Raw genomic sequence first — 21,637 nt, 5'->3', positions numbered from 1 at the left:
AGCACTTTGGGAGGCCGAGACGGGCGGATCACGAGGTCAGGAGATCGAGGCCATCCTGGCTAACACGGTGAAACCCCGTCTCTACTAAAAAATACAAAAAACTAGCCGGGCGAGTTGGCCGGCGCCTGTAGTCCCAGCTACTTGGGAGGCTGAGGCAGGAGAATGACGTAAACCTGGGAGGCGAAGCTTGCAGTGAGCTGAGATCCGGCCACTGCACTCCAGCCTGGGTGACAGAGCGAGACCCCATCTCAAAAAACAAAAAACAAAACAAAAAAAAAAAAACAAAAAAAGTTCACTAATGGAATTCCTAAAGTGTGTATTTCAAGAAACCAAATTTTGATGTCGAAGCAGTTTCAGCAAAGAAAATGGTAAAGAAGAAGGGAATTGTTGAACAAACATTTCCACTACAAAACAATACTACAGACGGGGTGTGATGGCTCACACCTAAAATCACAGCACTTTGGGTGGCTGAGGCAGGTGTGTCACCTGAGGTCAGGAGTTCAAGACCAGCTTGGTCAACATGGTGAAACCCCTTCTCTACTAAAACTACAAAAATTAGCCAGGTGTGGTAGTGCACACCTGTAATCCCAACTACTCGGGAGGTTGAAGTAGGAGAATCGCCTGAACCCGGGAGGCGGAGGTTGCAGTGAGCTGAGATCACATCACTGCACTCCAGCCTGGGTGACAGAGCAAGACTCCGTCTCAAATATAATAATAATAATAAAAATAAAAGTAAGTAGTAGTAAAACAGTGGACAACAAATAATAGCTTATAAGCTAGAAGCTTGGTGATTAGAGGTAAGGCTTTCAGATATATTTGAATTGTCCAAGAGCAGCCTGAAGATAATAACTCAACTTTAGCCTTTAAGTTAAAAACGCAAATTAGGCCAGCCACAGTGGTTCATGCTGGTAATCCCAGCACTTTGGGAGGCCAAGGTGGGAGGATCACTCTGAGGCCAGGTGGGCAACATAGCAAGACCCTATTTCATAAATAAATAAATAAATAAATAAATAAAATCACAATGCAGAAAAGTTAAGAAAAACAAAATGTAGAAAATATATGATAGAAATAAATCTAAATGTGTAACAATATGTGGAAACAGATTAAGCCCTGCAGTTAAGGGGTGTAATTTGTCAGACTATATGTTATTAGAAAACACACCTAAAAATAAAACCAAAAAACCTTAGAACATTTGAAAGTAAAATGATGTAAACAGATATTATAGTAGATAAGAAAAAGACTAATCCAACTTCTCTACTTCAAGAATCATGAGTGAGTAGGAGCTCCAAGAAATTATGTTCCAGGTTGGGTGTGGTGGCTCACACCTGTAATCCCAGCACTTTGAGAGGCCAAGGCAGGTGGATCATGAGGTCAAGAAATTGAGACCATCCTGGCCAACATGGTGAAACCCTGTGTCTACTAGAAATACAAAAATTAGCTGGGCGTGGTGGCACATGCCTGTAGTCCCAGCTACTCGGGAGGCTGAGGCAGGAGAATCGTTTGCACCTGGGAGGTGGAGGTTGCAGTGAGCTGAGCTCACACCATTGCACTCCAGCCTGGTGACAGAGCGAGACTCCTCAAAAAAAAAAAAAAAAAAGGAATTCTGTTCCAAAACAGTAAGACTCCAGATATGATGCACTTTGGTAGGAAACGCTGATCAATCTCTCAGTCTTATAGGAGGTACTAGAGATCCCCAAAGACAACTCCCTAAAATTAACTAACCAGACAAAATAATTTAAAAAGCTAAATCCTGGGTGAGGGAGGAATAGGGGGCTTGGAAAATCTGGGCCCTGGGGCCTAGGGTGTCAGAGGCCAGCTCTATATATGTAGGTAGGTGAAGCCATGCTGGCAGGAGATCAGGGCCAGAATGGCCCAGAGCAGGAGGACAGCAGTGGGAGAGTCAGGAAGTCAGACCTGACAAGCTGGCAGCAGGGACAGCACGGTGTCTGTATCAATCTGTTCAGGCTGCTATAACATAGTACCATTCATTGTGTAGCTTATAAGCAACAGAAATTTGTTTCTCACAGTTCTGAAACTGGAAGTCTAAGATCAGGGTGCCAGCATGGTCAGGTTCTGATGAGGACCCTCTTCTGGGTTGCTGATGGCCAACTTCTAGTTGTGCTCTTACGTGGCAGAGAGGGATGAGCACTCTCTGGGATTTCCTTTTATGAGGGCGTTAATCCTATTCATGAGGGCTTCAAGCTCATGACCTAATCACTTCTCAAGGGCTCCAACTCTGAATATCATCAATTTGAGGGTTAGGAGTCCAACGTATGAATTTGGGAGAACACAAACATTCCATTCCTAATAATGCCCTTACTACCCCAGCGCTAAAATAGTATACTGATTTTTTTAAATAACAAGAAGGGTGGGGCTGTACCCGATCCCCCGCAGAAGCAAAGGCAACTCCAATCTGAAAAACATTCCCAAAGTAGGCCTATAGCACTGTCATAAATGAAAATCAGGAATAAAGTAAAAAATGAAGAACTCACGACACATAAGAAAGCAAGCCACTGTGAGGCAGTTTATAGAAACAAGACAATAGATTTAGATCCCCAACTATAAAGAGGTGGAAACGTCAGGTAGAGAGTACAGAAAGGCTGTGTGTGAGAAATAAAGATATAAAAGATGCAATCACAAAGATGAGCATAATATAGGAAAACATCAGAAAAAAGAGGCAAACTTAAAAAAAAAGATGGAAATGGTAGACAGGAAAATTCCAATAATTGAAATTACAAATTCAGAGACTGTAATGCATAGCAAGTCAGATAGTATTCTTTTCCTAACTTTTAGTAGGATGTTTATTACATTAATTTTCTTTCTTTCTTTTCTTTTCTTTTCTTTCCTTTTTTTTTTTTTTTTTTTTTTTGAGGAGTTTCACTCTTACTGCCCAGGCTGGAGTGCAGTGGTACAATCTCAGCTCACAGCAACTTCCACCTCCCAGGTTCAAGCAATTCTCCCGAGTAGCTGGGATTACAGGCACCTGCCACCACGCCCAGCTTATTTTTTTGTATTTTTAGTAGATACAGAGTTTCACCATGTTGGCCAAGCTGGTCTCAAACTCCTGACCTCAGGTGATCCACCCACCTCGGCCTCCTAAAGTACTGGGATTACAGGTGTTAGCCACTGTGCCTGGCCAATTTTTCTTAGTTTCTAATACAAGCATTTGAAGATCTAAATTTTTTTTTCTTTTTTGAGACAGAGTCTCCTACTGTCGCCCAGGCTGGAGTGCAGTAGTGCAATCTCGGCTCACTGCAACCTCCACCTCCCGGGCTCAAGCGATTCTCCTGCCTCAGCAGGAGAGCTTTAGCTGATTAGAGCTGATGAGAGTTTTCGCTGCATCTCATGATTGTTTATATTTTTGCTAAAATTAAATTATAAATGATTTCTAATATTCAACAGATTTGGAAATCAACATTTCTTTCAATTTAAAGATTTCTTTCTTGACCCTTGAGATAATTAGAAGTGTGTTTTTAAGGTTCCAGGTGATTTTTTTAGTTATTTATTAATGATGTCTTACTGAAAATCTTTACTGACAAAGAACATAAAGTCTAGACCAGATTTTTGAAGTTTAGTTTTATATGATGATGTAGTGCCTAGTCAAGTTCATAAAGCTTTTTTTTTGTTTTTTGTTTTGTTTTGTTATTTATTTATTTATTTATTTTTGAGACGGAGTCTCACTCTGTCGCCCAGGCTGGAGTGCAGTAGCACCATCTCGGCTCACTGCAACCTCTGCCTCCTGGGTTCACACCATTCTCCTGCCTCAGCCTTCCGAGTAGCCGGGACTACAGGCACCTGCCACCACACCCAGCTAATTTTTTGCATTTTTAGTAGAGACGCGGTTTCACCGTGTTACCCAGGATGGTCTCAATCTCCTGACCTCGTGATCCACCCACCTTGACCTCCCAAAGTGCTGGGATTACAGGTGTGAGCCACAGCGCCCAGCCCTAGTTTATAAAGCTTTCTAATGTCCCTTAAGAGATGTTATATTCTCCAATTGTTTTTATATGTGCCCATCAGATCAACCTTGTCAATAGGTTTTGTTCTAATGTTCTGTATTCTTAATGATGTTTAACATTACTAATTATTAAGGAAATGCAAATTGAAACCACAAAGAGATACTACTTCACACACATTAGGATGGCTATCACTAAAAACAAACAGAGGCCAGGGATAGTGGCTCACGCCTATAATCCCAGCACTTTGGGAGGCCAAGGCAGGTAGATCCCCTGAGGTCAGGAGTTCAAGATCAGCCTGGCCAACATGGCGAAACCCCGTCTCTACTAAAAATACAAAAATCAGCTGGGCATGGTGGGAGTGCCTGTAATCCCAGCTACTCAGGAGGCTGAGGCAGGAGAATCATCTCTTGAACCTGGGAGACGGAGGTTGCAGTGAGCCGAGATCATGCCATTGCACCCCAGCCTGAGCGACAAGAGCAAAACTCCATCTCAAAACAAACAAACAGAAAATAACAAGTGTTGATTAGGATGTGGGGAAATTGAAACCCTAGGCACTGCTGGTAGGAATTTAAAATGGTGCAGCAGCTGTGGAAAACAGTCCGGTGGCTCCACAGAAAGTTAAATTAATGAGTGGATAAAGAAAATGTGGTAGATATATCTACCATGGAATACTACTCAGCCATAAAAAAGGAATGAAACAATGGCATTTGCAGCAAACTGGATGGAATTGGAGACTATTATTCTAAGTGTAGTAACTCAGAGATGGAAAACCAAACATTGTATGTTCTAACTCATCATTGAGAGCTAAGCTATGAAGACACAAAGGCATAAGAATGACACAATGGACTTTGGGGACTTGAGGAAAAGGGTGAGCGGGGGGGTGAAGGATAAAACACTACACATTTGGGTACAGTGTACACTGCTTGGGTGATGGGTGCACCACAATCTCAGAAATCACCACTAAAGAACTTACTCATGTAACCAAACACCACCTGTTCCCAAAAAACCTATTGAAATGCAAAATAAATTAAAACAAACAAACAAGTTAAACCATGTAGAATTACCATAGAACTCAGAAATTCCACTTGGGGTATATACCCAAAATAATTGAAAATAGGAACTCAAACAGATATTTGTACACCCAGGTTAATAGCAGTATTGTTATTATTATTATTTGAGACAAAGTCTTGCTCTTGTCCCCCATACTGGAGTGCAATGGTGTGATCTCGGCTCGCTGCAACCTCCGCCTCCCGGGTTCAAGCGATTCTCCTGCCTCAGCCTCCAGAGTAGCTGAGATTACAGGCACCTGACACTGAGCCCGGCTAACTTTTATATTTTTAATAGAGATGGGGTTTCACCATGTTGGCCAGGCTGGTCTTGAACTCCTGACCTCAGGTGATCCGCCTGCCTCTGCCTCCCAAAGTGCTGGGATTACAGGCGTGAGCCACTGCGCCTGGCCAATAGCAGTATTATTTATAATAGCCAAAAGGTAGTTACAACCTAAATGTCCATCAACAAATGAATGGATAAACAAATGTGGTCTATACATAAAATGGAATATAATTCAACCTTAAAAAGGAAGAAATTTTGATACATGCTACAACAGGGATGAAACTTAAAAATGTCATGCTAAGTGAAATAAGTCAGACACAAAAGGACAAACATTGTATGATTCCACTATATGGAAAACCTAGAATAGTCCAATTCATAGAAACAGGAAGTAGAATAGTGGTTATCAAGGGGGAAATGAGGAGTTACTGCTTAATGAGTACAGACTTCCAGTTTAGGATAATGAAAAAGTTCTGGAAATAGATGGTGGTGAAGGTAACCCAACAATGTGAATATACTCAATGCCACTGAATTGTACATTAAAAATGGTTAAATTGGGCCGGCCATGGTGACTCACACCTGTAATCCCAACACTTTGGAAGGCTGGGGTGGGTGGATCACCTGAGTTCAGGAGTTCGAGACTAGCCTGGTCAAAATGGTGAAACCCCCGTCTCTACTAAAAATACAAAAATTAGCTGGGTATGGTGACGCATGTCTATCATCCCAGCTACTTGGGAGGCTGAAGCACGAGAATTGCTTGAACCCAGGAGGCAGAGGTTGCGGTGAGCTAAGATCATGCCACTGCACTTCAGCCTGGACAACACAGCAAGACTCCATCTCAAAAAAAAAATTATGAATTCTATGTTCTGTTCCCCGCCCCCCGACCCCCACACACTCTGACAGTGTTTTATTTCAAACTCATCCCTGCCCTGTGATTACAAAGAGAATACTGCTGGTTATCTCCCACAGTCCCTGCTGTGGGAAAAACTGGTATCCTGTGTTCTCTGAAACATATTGTCTTTCATCTATACTCAGAAGCTAGACATACAATTTTAAAAAGAAGAAGAGGATCCATGGCTGTGTTATACCTGCCACCTGCCTGGGGCCAGCCATCAGCCATAGTTGTTGATGGTGAGACTGCTGAAAAGACCCAAGCAGGCTGGGAGAGAGCAAAGGTAGTTCTTTCTATAGCATGATGGAGATGGAAGACTTCAAAGCTTCCAGCAGCCTCATCACCCAGGCTTCACCCCAGAAGTTATTCTTGCCATCAGGCTAGCTGAGGTTTCTGGTCCTCTCCTTGTGCCTCTTCATATTCTTCCCCTGGTTTCAGCTGAGGGCCAGGGATCATAACCATCTTAAGGATGGTGCTTAGCGGGTGCCCATGGAAGAATGATCTTGCCATGCATTCTCCAGCTTCTATAGGGATTTGTCCGATGCTTTTCAAATACGGCATACTCCAGGCCATTCTTGGGTACATCTTCCCATCCATACATCAGCCAGCCAAACCAGTCACAGATGGTCAGAGTCTGCTGGGTGTGCATGCCTACGGTGACCTGGCCATATATGTTGTCCTGGTTCATCAGACTTGAACAGTGAACTTGAACCACAAGGTAGGGCTCTAAAGATTCCACGAAGCTCCAGCAGATGGTCTTATATTTGATGTCTCAGATCATGTCTGGAAAACAGTGTTCAGGTACCAAGGTATGCAGTCAGTCATGTGTGAGTTGTTTAGACAAAGGTGAGCTTCAGTAAATATATCCTTAGCTTTTTCAGGGAAGTCCTTTGTTCTAAAATTGTCATCATACTCTTTTATCTTCTGGATTGACAATTGTGATGCCACATTCTTCTTCATTCGTTCAGTTCTCTGTTTCAGTCCTTCCTTTGAAAGAGATGGCATATGAGCATCACCTTCAGGAGGAACATAGGCATCAAAGATAGCAGCTGTACAGGCCAGATGTATGGGACGATCCAAAAGTTATGGAGGAATAACCAGTCCTGCTTTCCAGGCATGTTCCATAAACTCCTTTTCTGTTTTGTATTTAGGTTGGTAAATAGGAGGAGTGAAATGTTTTTTAGTTCTTACTGGAACTGAGTCACCAGAACTGGCTGACGAGACCACTAGCCCAAAACCCTTGATAAAAGAGACAACCCCTGAGATATGGGGGCTGCCGTTTTGTTCACACAAAGGCTGCTGGGAAGGTTTTTTTGTTTTTGTTTTCGTTTTTCTTTTTTGTTTTGTTTTTTATAGACAGAGTCTCGCTCTGTCGCCCAGGCTGCAGTGCAGTGGCGCAATCTCGGCTCACTGCAAGCTCCGCCTCCCAGGTTTACAACATTTTCCTGCCTCAGCCTCCCGAGGAGCTGGGACTACTGTCACCTGTCACCACACCCAGATAATATTTTTTGTATATTTAATAGAGATGGAGTTTCGCCATGTTGGCCAGGCTGGGCCTCGAACTCATAATCTCAGATAATCCACCCACCTTGGTGTCCAAAAGTGTTGGGATGACAGGCATGAGCCACCGTGCCCAGCCAATGTTCTTTATATTTTATCACAATTTTTAAAAACGAATGAAAGGCCAGGCATGGTGGTTCACACTTGTAATCCTAACACTTTGGGAGGCTGAGGCAGAAGGATCACTTGAACTCAGGAGTTTGCAACCAACCTGGGCAACATAGGGAGACTCTGTTTCTAAAAAAAAAAAAAAAAATTAATTAGCTGGGTGTGGTGGCACATGCTCCTGGTTCCAGCTACTTGGGAAGCTGAGGTGGGAGGATCACTTGAGCCCAGGAGATGGAGGCCGCAATGAGCTGTGATCATGCCACTGCACTCCAGCCTGGGCTACAAAGTGAGACTCTGTCTCAAAAAAGAAAAAAAAAAAAAGGAAGAACTGATACATGCTACAATGCAGATGAACCTCTAAAATATGCTAAATGAAGGAAGCCAGACACAAAAGGTCACATATTACATGATTCCATTTATATGAAATATCCACAATAGGCGAACCCATGAAGTCAGACAGCAGATGAGTGGTTCACCAGGGCCTGAGCAGAAGGGAAGATAGTGACTGCTAATGGGAATGAAATCTCCTTTGCGGGTAATTCAAATATTTTGGAACTAGATAGAGGTGGTGGTTGTACAACATTATAAATATACTAAATGCCACTGAATCATACACTTTAAAATGGTTAATTTTACATGATGTGAATTTTATCTCAAGTTAAAAAAAAAAACTTACTTGATACTACACATTAGTTGGGATTGAAAAAGAAAAATAAATAAATACTTGAGAATAAAGACAAAACATGGAGACTCGGTAACGACTAAAGAAATTGAATGACGGGCCAGGCGCGGTGGCTCACGCCTGCAATCCCAGGACTTTGGGAGGCCGAGGCGGGCGGATCACGAGGTCAGGAGATCAAGACCGTCCTGGCTAACACGGTGAAACCCCGTCTCTACTAAAAATACAAAAAAATTAGCCGGGCGTGGTGGCGGGTGCCTGTAGTCCCAGCTACTCGGGAGACTGAGGCAGGAGAATGGCGTGAACCCGGGGGGCGGAGCTTGCAGTGAGCCGAGATCTCGCCATTGCACTCCAGCCTGGGCGACAGAGCGAGAGTCCGTCTCAAAAATAAAAAAGAAAGAAAGAAAGAAAGAAAAAAAACAAATTGAATGACTATTTGAGAATCTTCCCGCAAAGAATACACTAAACCCAAATGGATTTACAAGTGAATTCTTCCAAATTTTCCAACACCCAAATGTGTAGTTGAGTGGAAATGTCAGAAAAACATGTAATGGCTGGAGAGCAGCGTGTGGGATGGGGTGGTGCTTGGTGAAAGGCGGGCTGGAGAAAATGGGCAAGAACTAGTCATGATAAGAGTCTATCAGGGGGTTTGGACTATCTTGAGCGACTTTGGGAAGATTTTGATAGGTCTGAGCAGGAGAGTGAACCTTTGAACCTCTCTGCCTTATGTGGTGGGTTTGACTATAAATAATACTCTCAATAACCATTATGGGTATAACTTTTAATTTTTAAAAATTTATTTAAAGAATATCTTTGGCCGGGCGCAGTGGCTCACGCCTATAATCCCAGCACTTTGGGAGGCTGAGGCGGGCAGATCACTTGAGGTTGGGAGTTCGAGACCAGCCTGACCAACATGGAGAAACCCCGTCTCTACTAAAAATACAAAATCAGCCGGGCGTGGTGGCGCATGCCTGTAATCCCAGCTCCTTGGGAGGCTGAGGCAGGAGAATTGCTTGAATCCGGGAGGCAGAGGTTGCAGTGAGCCAAGATCGCACCATTGCACTCCAGTCTGGGCAACAAGAGTGAAACTCTGTCTCAAAAAACAAAACAAAAAAAATCCTTGCACAGGGGCCATGCTAATATTCTTGGCATCATTCTCATTTTACTATATGTGCTGCTGAAGCGGATACCATATAACTTTTATAAGCTTTATTTGCCAATGCCTTTTCTTTGTTTGCTCTTTTCATTTTTTCTTCTATTCTTTTATTTATTTATTTTTTTAATATTCTTTCTAGAGACAGGGTCTTGCTTTATTGCCCAGGCTGAAGTGCAGTGGTGTGGTCTTAGCTCAGCGCAACCTCTGCTCCCAGTTCAAGTGATTCTTGGCTCACTACAGCCTTAAACTTTTAGGTTCAAGTGATCCTACCACCTTAGCCTCCCAAGTAGCTGGGACTGCAGGCACGCACCACCATGCCTGGCTAATTCTTTTGTATATTTTGTAGAGAGGGGGATTCCACCATGTTGCCCAGGCTGGTCTCAAACTCCTGGGCTCAAACAATCTGCCCACCTTGGCCTCCCAAAGTGCTGGGATTATAGGCATGAGCCATCACACCTGGCCTCTTCCATTCCTTTAAATGCAATCTAAGACATAATGACCAGAAGTTTTAAAAATGAGTTTTAGTTTATTAAGATTAATTCATCCTGTTAAACTGTTCATATGCCTATTAATTCTGTCCCAATCATGATTTTATTTTATTATTTTTTTTGAGACAGAGTCTTGCTCTGTTGCCCAGGCTGGAGTGCAGTGGCGCAATATTGGCTCACTGCAACCTCTGCCTCCCAAGGTTCAAGCTCCTGCCTCAGCCTTCTGAGTAGCTGGGACTCCAGGCATGTGCCACCACTCCTGGCTAATGTTTGTATTTTTAGCAGAGACAGGATTTTACCATGTTAGTCTTGAACTCCTGACCTCAAGTGATCCACCTGCCTTGGTCTCCCAAAGTGCTGTAATTACAGGTGTAAGCCACTGCACACAGCTTTTACCCGTAATTTTTTTTTTTTTTTTGAGACAGAGTTTCACTGTTGTTGCCCAGGCTGGAGTGCAATTGCACGATCTCTGCTCACCGCAACCTCTGCCTCCCAAGTTCAAGCAATTCTCCTGCCTCAACCTCTCAAGTAGCTGAGATTACAGGGATGCACCACCATGCCCAGCTAATTTTGTGTTTTTAGTAGAGACGGGGTTTCTCCATGTTGGTCAGGCTGGTCTCGAACTCCCGACCTCAGGTGATCTGCCCGCCTCAGCCTCCCAAAATGCTAGGATTACAGGCATGAGCCACCGCACCCGGCTTACCCATGATTTTAAACATAACTTGTTTTTTGTCTCTTTTTTCTAACTTTTATTTTTGTATTTTTAATATTTATTTATTTATTTATTTATTTATTTATTTATTATTTAGAGACAGGGTCTCACTTTGTAACCCAAGCTGGTGTGATCATAGCTCACTGCAGCCCTGAACTCCCCGGGCTGAAGTGATCCTCCTGCCTCAGCCTCTGGAGTAGCTAGGACCACAGGCACAGACTGTCACAGCTGGCTAATTTTTTTTTTTTTTTTTTTTTTTTTTTTTACTTTTTAGTAGAGATAAAGGCTCACTATATTGCCCAGGTTAGCCTCAAACTCCTGAGCTCAAGTGATCCTCTCGCCTTGGCCTCCCAAAGTATTGGGATTACATGTGTAAGCCACCACACCTGGCCTTTTTATTTTGGAAAATTATAAATATGCTCAGTTAGAAGGAATGGTGTAATGAAATCTCATGTAACAACATCCAGCTTCAACAAATTTCAAGTAATGGACAATATTTTCATCTATACTGTCACCTACTTCTTTACTTCCATTATTTTGAAATAAAATCTAGACATTATATCTGTAAATATTTTATTATTAAACATAATCATGTTCCATTATAAAATGAAGTTACTAAACTTCAATTCTCAGGTGTCCGTTATGCGTGTTTGTATATCATGCTCATTGAAGATATTCCAAAATTATCTTTTTTTTTTTTTTTTTTTTTTTTTTGAGACAGAGTCTCGTTCTGTCGCCCAGGCTGGAGTGCAGTGGCGCCATCTCGGCTCACCACAAGCTCCGCCTCCTGGGTTCACGCCATTCTCCTGCCTCAGCCTCCCAAGTAGCTGGGACTACAGGTGCCCGCCACCTCGCCCGGCTAGTTTTTTTGTATTTTTTTAGTAGAGACAGGGTTTCACCGTGTTAGCCAGGATGGTCTCGATCTCCTGACCTCGTGATCCGCCCGTCTCAGCCTCCCAAAGTCCTGGGATTACAGGCTTGAGCCACCGCGCCCGGCCCCAAAATTATCTTTAAAACTAAAATGTGGGCTGAGCACAGAGGCTCACACTTTTAATCCCAGCACTTTAGGAGGCCTAGGTGGGAGGGTCACTTGAAGTCAGGAGTTCAAGACTAGCCTGGACAACATAGCAATATTTTCTTTTTAAGGTAATCAATTAATTAAAATAAAATAAAATGTGGCATTTATATTTGGAACTTTGTTCACAGATGTCAGGAAAAATTATAAAATGCACCATTACCCATTTGAAAATAGCTTTTAACCTGGTTTCATCAAAAAGGTGTCTCTAAGAGAAAGAGTAACAGATATAATTAAAAATTATTTGTTAACTTTGTAAAAGCCTTTTTGATATATGTCTTAGGAACTGAAAGAGGGAATAACACTAATAAATTGGTAACACTTTATTTTCTTCATTGAATGATTTCTATTTCTTTGATTTTTTTTTTTTTTTTTTTTGACATGGAGTCTCACTCTGTCGCCCAGGCAGGAGTGCAGTGGTGGGATCTCGGCTCACTGCAAGCTCCGCTTCCCGGGTTCATGCCATTTTCCTGCCTCAGCCTCCCGAGTAGCTGGGACTGTAGGTGCCCGCCACCACACCTGGCTAATTTTTTGTATTTTTTAGTAGAGACAGGGTTTCACCATGTTAGCCAGGATAGTCTCAATCTCCTGACCTCGTGATCTGCCCATCTCGGTCTCTGTCTCCCAAAATGCTGGGATTACAGGCATGAGCCACCGTGCCCAGTCCTTTTTTTGCTTTTCATATGTTGACTTGCTTTAATCCTCACAAACTACCCACAGGCTACCGAGAATCCTACTCCACCATGTTTCAGCATTGTGTAATTGGTACGGTTATCTCCCTGAGTTCTATCCCCGCCAACAAAGAGGTAGGATCCAAAATTGCCACCTATCTGGTCCAAGCCATGATGATCTCAAGCCTTCATTATTATAATAAATTTCTTTCTCTTTTTTTTTTTTTTTGACACAGGGTCTCACTCTGTCACACAGGCTGGAGTACAGTGGCATGGTCATAGCTCACGACAACCTTGACCTCTGGGGCTCAAGTGATCCTCCCACCTCAGCCCTCAGAGTAGTTGGGACTACAGGGGCATGCACCACCACATCCAGCTAATTTTTAAACTTCTTCATAGAGACAGGGTCTCATCATGGTGCTCAGGCTAGTCTGGAACTCCTGGGCTCAAGCGATCCTCCCCTCTTGGCCACCCAAAGTCCTGGGATGACAGGAATGAGCCATATGGCTGGTCAATAAAAGACTTTCAAGCAAAAATGTATTAGGATAAGATTCTGGGAGAAAAAAAGAAATATAAAATTTCCAACTTTACAAAGGTTGTTTATGTATTTTTCAGTGGCTGATTATAGTCATTGTGGAATTTAGATTACACTGGGTAAGTATAAATTAGCCAATCATATTTTAAAATTATGTATGTATGTATATGTGTTTACATATTCAAAAATCATATTTTTCAAACTAAACAAATTTAAAAATTGTAATGTCTATTATATACAATAGTATATAGGTTTAAAAAATTCTATCACAGGGTACATGAGCCAAAAATGTTGGAAGCCATTCCTCTAGATGGCCTATCTTCAGGAAAGTATAGAATCTTGGGAACTCCTCTCCCCTAACATCTGCCTTGAAATATTTACTGATTTAAAAAATTCTTTTTTTCAAGATTTCCTACCACAATGAGCCACTTGATCCACCCCATCAACCTTAGGCCCTCTTCCCTTTCTGGTTCAACAGTGCACCTGTCCCTGCCTCCATCTCTCCTACCCTTCCCCAAACTCCCTTCCCATCATCCTAAAGTCCAAGTCCCTCTCAGCCTGGTTGGAGCTCTGAGCTGCATGTAAACTTGAAAGGATTTATACCTTCATGACTAAAATGAACTTTTACTGCCATCATCTAAGTCACTTAATTGAAAAGTACATTTGTCCCTTGGTATCCAAGAGAGACTGGCTCCAGGACCTCCCTCAAATACCAAAATCTGTGGATGCTCAAGTCCCTTATATAAAATGGCATAGTATTTTGCATATAACCTACACACATCCTCCTGTATACTCTAAATCATCTTTAGATTTATTATTGTACCTAATACAATGTAAATGCTATGTACACTGTTGTTGTACTGTATTGTTTAGGGAATAATGACAGGAAAAAATCTGTGTGTTCAGTACAGACTTTTTTTCTTTTTTTGAGACAAGATCTGTCTCTATCACCCAGGCTGGAGTGCAGTGGTGCAATCTCGGCTCACTGCAACCTCCACCTCCCAGGCTCAAGCCATCCTCCCACTTCAGCCTCCCGAGTAGCTGGTAGCTGGGACTACAGGTGCACACTACCGTGCCCAGCTAATTTTTGTATTTTTTTGTAGAGATGGGTTTTGTCATGTTACCCAGGCTGGTCTTGAACCTTTGTGAGTTCAAGCGGCCCGTCTCCGTCTCCCAAAGTGCTGCAATTACATGCGTGAGCCACCACACACGGACAGAAGCAATTTTTTTTCTCCAATTTTTTTTTTCTTTTTTCTTTCTCCAGTGTCAGTGTTGATCCACATATTTCCAATCTGCAGTTGGTTGATTCCACCAATGCAGAACCCACGGAAACAGAGATCTGACTGTATTGGACCTTGAATCATTCAGGTTATATCCAGAACAATCCAGGCAGCCTCCTGTATCTTTGTCTATGAGTGACCTAAGGCTGAAGGCTGACTTTGACCTCAAGGTGAGTGCCTGAAGGCATCAGGTAAACACAGCCCTTCAGGGCCACTCTTGTTTAATACCTCTCAGTGGTGCCAAATACTGCGGAGGACAAAACGCAGTCTCGCAATTTCCCTCCTTGACTGAGCCAACCTTACCTTACTAAACTCAGTGAAGGTCACTTTCCTCTTCTCCTTTCTCACTAAAGTCAATCACCCCACTGTCCTTCAGCCTCTGGTACAGGTCTAGCTCTCTTGTGCCCCTCTCCTCTGCCTTCACCTTCCAGGTCCTTTAGCCTGAAGTGTTTTCCAGACTCCTTCAGTGATTGACTGCCTGTTTCTCTTCCGGTTTGTTGCAGTTAGACAGTAACTGTCAAGATGTAAGATATCAGCCGGGCGTGGTGGCTCACGCCTGTAATCCCAGCACTTTGGGAGGCTGAGGCGGGCGGATCACAAGGTCAGGAGATCGAGACCATCCTGGCTAACACGGTGAAACTTCATCTCTACTAAAAATACAAAAAATTAGCCGGGTGTGGTGGTGGGCACCTGTGGTCCCAGCTACTCGGGAGGCTGAGGCAGGAGAATGGCGTGGGCCCAGGAGGCAGAGCTTGCAGTGAGCCAAGATCGTGCCACTGCACTCCAGCCTGGGCGACAGAGCGAGACTCCGTCTCAAAAAAAAAAAAAAAAAAAAAAAAAAGATGTAAGATATCTACCTATGAGCCCGTATGAAGAAATATTCATGTAGTACCCCACAACATTAAAAGGATGCTTATTGCAACATTTTTTATTTTTATTTTTTTACACAGAGTCTCGCTGTGTCACCCACGCTGGCGTGGAGTGGTGCAATCATAGCTTACTGCAGCCTTGAACTCTTTTTTTTTTTTTTTTTTTTTTTTTTTTTTTTTTTTTTGAGATGGAGTCTCGCTCTGTCGCCCAGGCTGGAGTGCAGTGGCCGGATCTCAGCTCACTGCAAGCTCCGCCTCCCGGGTTCACGCCATTCTCCGGCCTCAGCCTCCCGAGTAGCTGGGACTACAGGCGCCCGCCACCTCGCCCGGCTAGTTTTTTGTATTTCTTAATAGAGACGGGGTTTCACCGTGTTAGCCAGGATGGTTTCGATCTCCTGACCTCGTGATCCGCCCGTCTCGGCCTCCCAAAGTGCTGGGATTACAGGCTTGAGCCACCGCGCCTGGCCTGCAGCCTTGAACTCTTGAACTCAAGTGATCCTTCCACCTTAGCCTCCCTGGTAGCTGGAACTATAGGCACGCCACCACTCGTCACTAATTTTTTATTTATTTTTACTTTTTATAGAGATGGGTCTAAGTTTGTTGCCCAGGCTGATCTTGAACACCTGGCCTCAACAAATCCTCCCACCTTGGCTTGCCAAAGCACTGGGATCACAGACATGAGTCACCACACCCAGCTCAGCATTTTTTTCTTTGTTTGTTTGAGACAGGGTCTTGCTCTGTTGCACAGGCTGAAATGCAGTGACACAATCATGGCTCGTTGCAGCCTTGATTTCCCCAGGCTCAAGCAATCCTCCTGCCTCAGCCTCCTGTGTAGCTGGGACTACAGGCATGTGCCACCATGCCGAGCTAATTTTTAAATTATTTTGTAGAGATGGGGGGTCTCACCATGTTGCTCAGGCTGATCTTGAACTCCTGGGCTTAAGCAATTCTCCTGCCTTGGCCTCCCAAAGCGCTGGGATTACAGGTGAAAGCCGCCACACCAGTCTTTTTTTTTTTTTTTTTTTTCCTTTTTTAATAGATAAGGGCTTTCGCTATGTTGCCCAGGCTTGTCTCAAATTCCTAGGCTCAAGCAGTTCTCTTACCTCCACCTCCCAAAGTGCTGAGATTATAGGCATGAGCCACCATGCCCAGCCTGGCCATTTTTTAAGAGAAAAAAAATTGTTAAGAATTTAAATGCCCTTCAGGAAAGGAATGATAAAATGGTTGTACATATGCAGCCATTAAAAAGAGTGAAGTAGATCAGTAAGTCCCGGCATGGGTAGAGGTCCCTGGTACTGAATATTGCATGTCAAAGAAAAAAATCACAGCACATATAGAGTGTGTTTTCCCATTCATGTAAAAACAGCAAAGCCACCAGTCTGTGTGGATATAGAAAAAGGTCCAGAGAGCCTCACACCAAGCAGGAGTGGAAGAATAGGAAAAAGAACATTTTTCTTTTCCTCTACTTATTCCTATTTTGTGTGAGCACTTTACAGTAAACTGTGTGTTTATGTAATAATAGAAATTTGAGGTAAATTTGAAGGCAAAGAGCTGTCTGCAAATTGGTGTCATGCTAGGGAAATATAACCTTCCAAAGAGATACCAAAAGTTTAAAGCAACCTCCCTGGCACCTCCTTGAGCTGAACAGGTAAGATGTGACCCATTGCCTTGGTGTTTGAATTGTCAGTTAGATGCTTACTGTCCATGGCCAGGCCCGGTGGCTCATGCCTGTAAACTCAGCACCTTTGAAGGCCGAGGCGGGTGGATCACTTGAGGCCAGCAGTTTGAGACCTGTCAACATGATGAAGCCCCATCTCTACTAAAAACACAAAAAATTAGCTGGGCATGGTGGTGGGCACCTGTAATCCCAGCTACTTGGGAGGCTGAAGGAGGCTAAGGCAGGGGAATTGCTTGAGCCCGGGAGGCGGGAGTTGCAGTGAGCTGGGATCGTGCCACTGCACTCCAGCCTGGGCGACAGAGAAGACTGGCTCAAAATACATAAATAAATAAATAACGCTTATCTTCCGGAACAGGATCACATCTTTTGACATAAAGCTGTTGGATGGCACATGAGAAATTGTCCCCATGGCCCAATCACCTCCCACCAGACCCCACCTCCAACTTTGGGGATTACAATTCAACATGAGGTTTAGCAAGGACCACATCCAAACCCTACAGTTAGAAATGGTTCATTTCTTCTTGCTGGGGTTCCCAGCCAAGGCAAAGCTTGTTTTTCTTCCCTGGGGCAAGAAAGGGAAATGGGGAGAGTGGCAGGGGCCGGGAGATGAGAAAGTAGAAGTGGAAGAATAAATGAATCAGGAGAATAAAGAAGAGAGGAGAAGAACAAAGGGGAGCAGATGGGAGAAGAGAGAAGGGAACAGGATGGGACAGGCAAGGGCAGAGGAGAGGAGAAGAAGGTGGAGAGGAAATGTGAAGGGAATGGAAGGAAAAGGAAAGGAGGAAATATGAGGGGAGAGGAGGAAAAGAGAGGAATTCTTATCACTCAAATTTTAGGTCAAAGAGGGGCACTTGAGAAAGGATGGAAAGAAAGAAGGGAAGACAAAACAGAAGAGAGAACAGAGAACAGGAATACAAACTCAACCTGATGGTGACTACCATTTTAATTTCTAAGCCAAGTAGGAGGACAAGATGAATATACACTATAGGTTGTTTCTGAACAGCTGATATTTGGGAATGCTTTGCTTTCTGACCTCAGCCAGTCTAAATAAACCAAGGTGTCTATTGCTGCATAACAAATTATCCCAAAACTTAGTAGCTTAAACAACAAACATGTATTATCTCACACAGTTTGTAAGAGTCAGGAATGCAAGAGTTGCTTAGCTGGATAATTCTGGCTCAGAGTTTGTCATGAGGTTGAAGTCAAGATACAGCCAGGGCTGCAGTCATCTGAAGGCTTGACTGGGGCTGGAGAATCAGATGCTTCATCTACACTGACTACAGGCCTCAGTTCCTTGCCAGATGGGCCTCTCCATAAGACTGCTTGAGGATCCTCATGACATGGCAGCAAGTTTCCCCCAGAAGGAGTGATCCAAGAGAGCAAGGTAGAAGTCACAATGTCTTTTACGACTTAGCCTTAGAAGTCACAGACCATCACTTCTACCCTATTCAGTTGACTACACCCACCTTTTATACAGTGTGGAAGGGAACTGCAGAACAACAGGAATATCAGAATGTGGGGATCATTCAAGGCCATCTTGGCGGCTGGTAATCACACAAGGCAGAAGAAAAGTTTCTTTTTTTTGAGATGGAGTCCCACTGCTCACTGTCACTTAGGCTGGAGTACAGTGGCACAATCATGGCTGACTGCAGCCTCAACCTCCTGGGCTCAAGTGATCTCCCCACCTTAGCCTCCCAGATAATTTGGACTATAGACACTCAACACCATGCCTAGCTAATTTTATTTTATTTTAGTAGAAACGAAATCTTGCTATGTTGCCCAGGCTGATCTCGAACTGGGCTCAAGCAATTCTTCCACCTCAGCCTCCCAAAGTGCTGGGATTACAAACATTAGCCACCTCACCTGGTCTAACAGATAAATTTCCGATGAGTGGTCTCTTCTCTAGCTCTTTACAGTGACTCAAGAATTAGTCTTGTCAAATCTCTCTGGGATGCTTATCACTCAGCAGTTTCTCTTCTAGCTGTATTCTCTGGAGATGTGTGTACTAATGGACAAGAATATACCTAAAAGCATTATTCTTGGACAAAAAATATTTGATAGCCCAAGCACCATTCAGCAATTAACCACATAAGTTGTGCTATAGTTATATGACATAATACTCCAACTATAAACCCACTCTCATGATTAACCAACTATGGCCATATGCAGCAACCTAGATGAATCTCACAATGTTGAACAAAAGAAGCCAGACCAATATACACTGTGTTAGTTCCCATGGATAAAGCTTAAAACACTCAAATCTAAACTAAAATGTTCAGGGCTGCCTACTGAGGTGATAAAACTATAAAGAAAACAATGAACTTATCAGCATAAGACTCAGGGGAGTGACTTCTTTTTTGGGGTGATGGAAGGTGTTACAATCAGGAAGGGGCAGGATGCAGCTTCTGACAAAGTTTTATTTCTGTGTCTGAGTGCTGGTTACAACTGTTTCCTTTTACATAATACCTTAAGCCATAGATTTACGTGTTGGGCACTTTTCTGTATATGTATCATTTCACAATAAAAGGACTTTTAAAAAAATCTTAATGCTACGAGATCCTGTCTTAGAAAACAATCAACAATGATGATAATACTAATCAGCCTATCATGTGCACGTAGGCTCCATCCCTCTGCAGTATGGGTGATGGGGATTTGCAGCGAGTAGGGAAAAGCTTGTACCCTCAAATCAGTGACACGCAGTGAACCCTGACCCCTGGTGCCCACGACTGCAGAGCCTCACGTTTGGACGCTGGGAACTGAATCCCTATTGTGGTGACCTCTGAGCGTCTCCTTCCAGAAACCTTGATCCTGGAAGAATTTCAGTCTGGTTCTGCCATCATGGGTCTCCCCCATCACCCGTCCTTCTTTGCCTGCTCTCTCCCACCTCTTCCAATCCTAGCTTTTCTGAATTTCTTTTGTTAAGCTGACAGAAGCCATAATTGAGCCTCCTGACAAGAGCTGGACTGTGCTTTTCTCTCTCTTTTCCTTTTTTGCAATCTACAATGAGCCTTCCAAGTTCATTACCGCAGATGGTCCTGGTCAGGACCCAGGGCCCGATGGCAGAAGCTTATTATCCAGCCTCGGGGACAGTGAGAACTGGCTGGCAGCCGCAGTCATTCTGAAGCAGTCATGTCCAATTAGAAGAAACATTAGACACTTTCCTTCTGGAGCCCCATTAACAAATTAGTCGTACCACAAACTGAGAGAGACTGGATGGGACCAAATACCTTTTGACCACTGGATAATTTGATAATTTGGAGAAGAAACAGTGCAGAACACTGCTGTGTGTGTGTGTGTGTGTGCGTGTGTGTGCGTGTGTGTGTGTGTCTGTGTGTATGTGTTGGAGGTAGGAGATAGCAGGTGGTTTGGGAGGAGGATTTGACCCCATATGCCTGTGCCACCCAGGAATGAAATGTTTCTAATATTAAGCTATGTCTGTTACTGGGTTAAAATGGTCAGGGATTTGGCAAGAATGGCTGTCTTTTTGTGGTCAGCATTTCATCCATGCTGGACTTGCTGGGTTGTAGAAGCTGGCACTGTGTTCTTATGAATTTTTGTTAAGTTTTAGTTCCAGGAAGTTTGTGGGAAGAGGGTTGGGGAATCCAAAACCCCACGTACCTGCTGTGATAAAATAATCTAAATTCACTATTTTAAAATTATACTGGGTTTTTAAAATATTGGCTGTAAATGACTTGCTCAGGAAAAGTACTAATTAGACCTCTGAGATTTTTTAAATTCCAAAATCTGAACCACAAATAAGTTTTTGTTGCTAAGGAAACCACTGCATTCAAATTACCATTGCAAATTTCAATTGCCATTTTAAGTTCATTTGCAATAGAGCAAAAGATTGGAGCAACTCCTCTGAAAGGGAGAGAGAGAAAGGAAGATGAAGTAAAAAGGAAAGGATGTTACTGGTGAGAACACAATTCCTGTTTTTGATCGATAGCTGAAGAACTAAGAAAATCTAGAAGCAGAGGACTGCAGACAAAGGCCATATGGTCTCTCATTCCATGACAGATTATCAATCCTGAAGTCTCCCATTAGAAAGATTCTTAGAGATTTTCTGCCAACTCCCATTCAGCACAGGAGTGTTCTTTTTATTTACTATAGATCTTACATATATAAACAAATAATAAGAGAATCATAACAACTTCATGCCAATATTTCAACAACCTAGATAAAATGGACAGTTTCCTTCAAAAACATAATTTATCTTATCTGTCATCAGATTAGAATTAAAAGAAGAAAAATTATTAAAAATTAAAAGAAAAAAGTAACATCAAAATTAACCCAAGGAGAAATTTTAAAATCCAAATAGTTTCATATCTATTAAATATGCTGAATTGTTATTATTGTTTTTTGAGACAGAGTCTTGCTTTGTCATCCAGACTGGAGTGAGTGCAGTGGCATGATCTTGGCTAACTGCAGCCTCCGCCTCCTGGGTTCAAGTGATTCTCCTGCCTCAGCGTCCTGAGTAGCTGGGATTACAGGCGCCTGCCATCATGCCCAGTTAATTTTTGTATGTTTAGTAGGGATGGGGTTTCACCATGTTCGCTAGGCTGGTTTTGAACTCCTGACCTCAGAAGATCCACCCACCTCAGCCTCCTAAAGTGCTGGGATTACAGGCATGAGCCACTGGGCCTGGC

General features: G+C 43.2%; 1 pseudogene; it reads right to left on the bottom strand.

Annotated features, from left to right (window-relative positions):
* Positions 1 to 6,555: 6,555 nt before the first annotated feature.
* Positions 6,556 to 18,527, bottom strand: LOC102130634 (large ribosomal subunit protein mL45 pseudogene; annotated as a pseudogene).
* Between the last annotated feature and the right edge of the window lie 3,110 nt (positions 18,528 to 21,637).

This window comes from Macaca fascicularis, chromosome 13, assembly GCF_037993035.2.
Source record: "Macaca fascicularis isolate 582-1 chromosome 13, T2T-MFA8v1.1".
Classification (NCBI taxonomy): domain Eukaryota; kingdom Metazoa; phylum Chordata; class Mammalia; order Primates; family Cercopithecidae; genus Macaca; species Macaca fascicularis.
The sequence above is the reverse complement of the archived record's forward strand: the minus strand, read 5'-3'. Positions and strand labels throughout refer to the sequence as shown.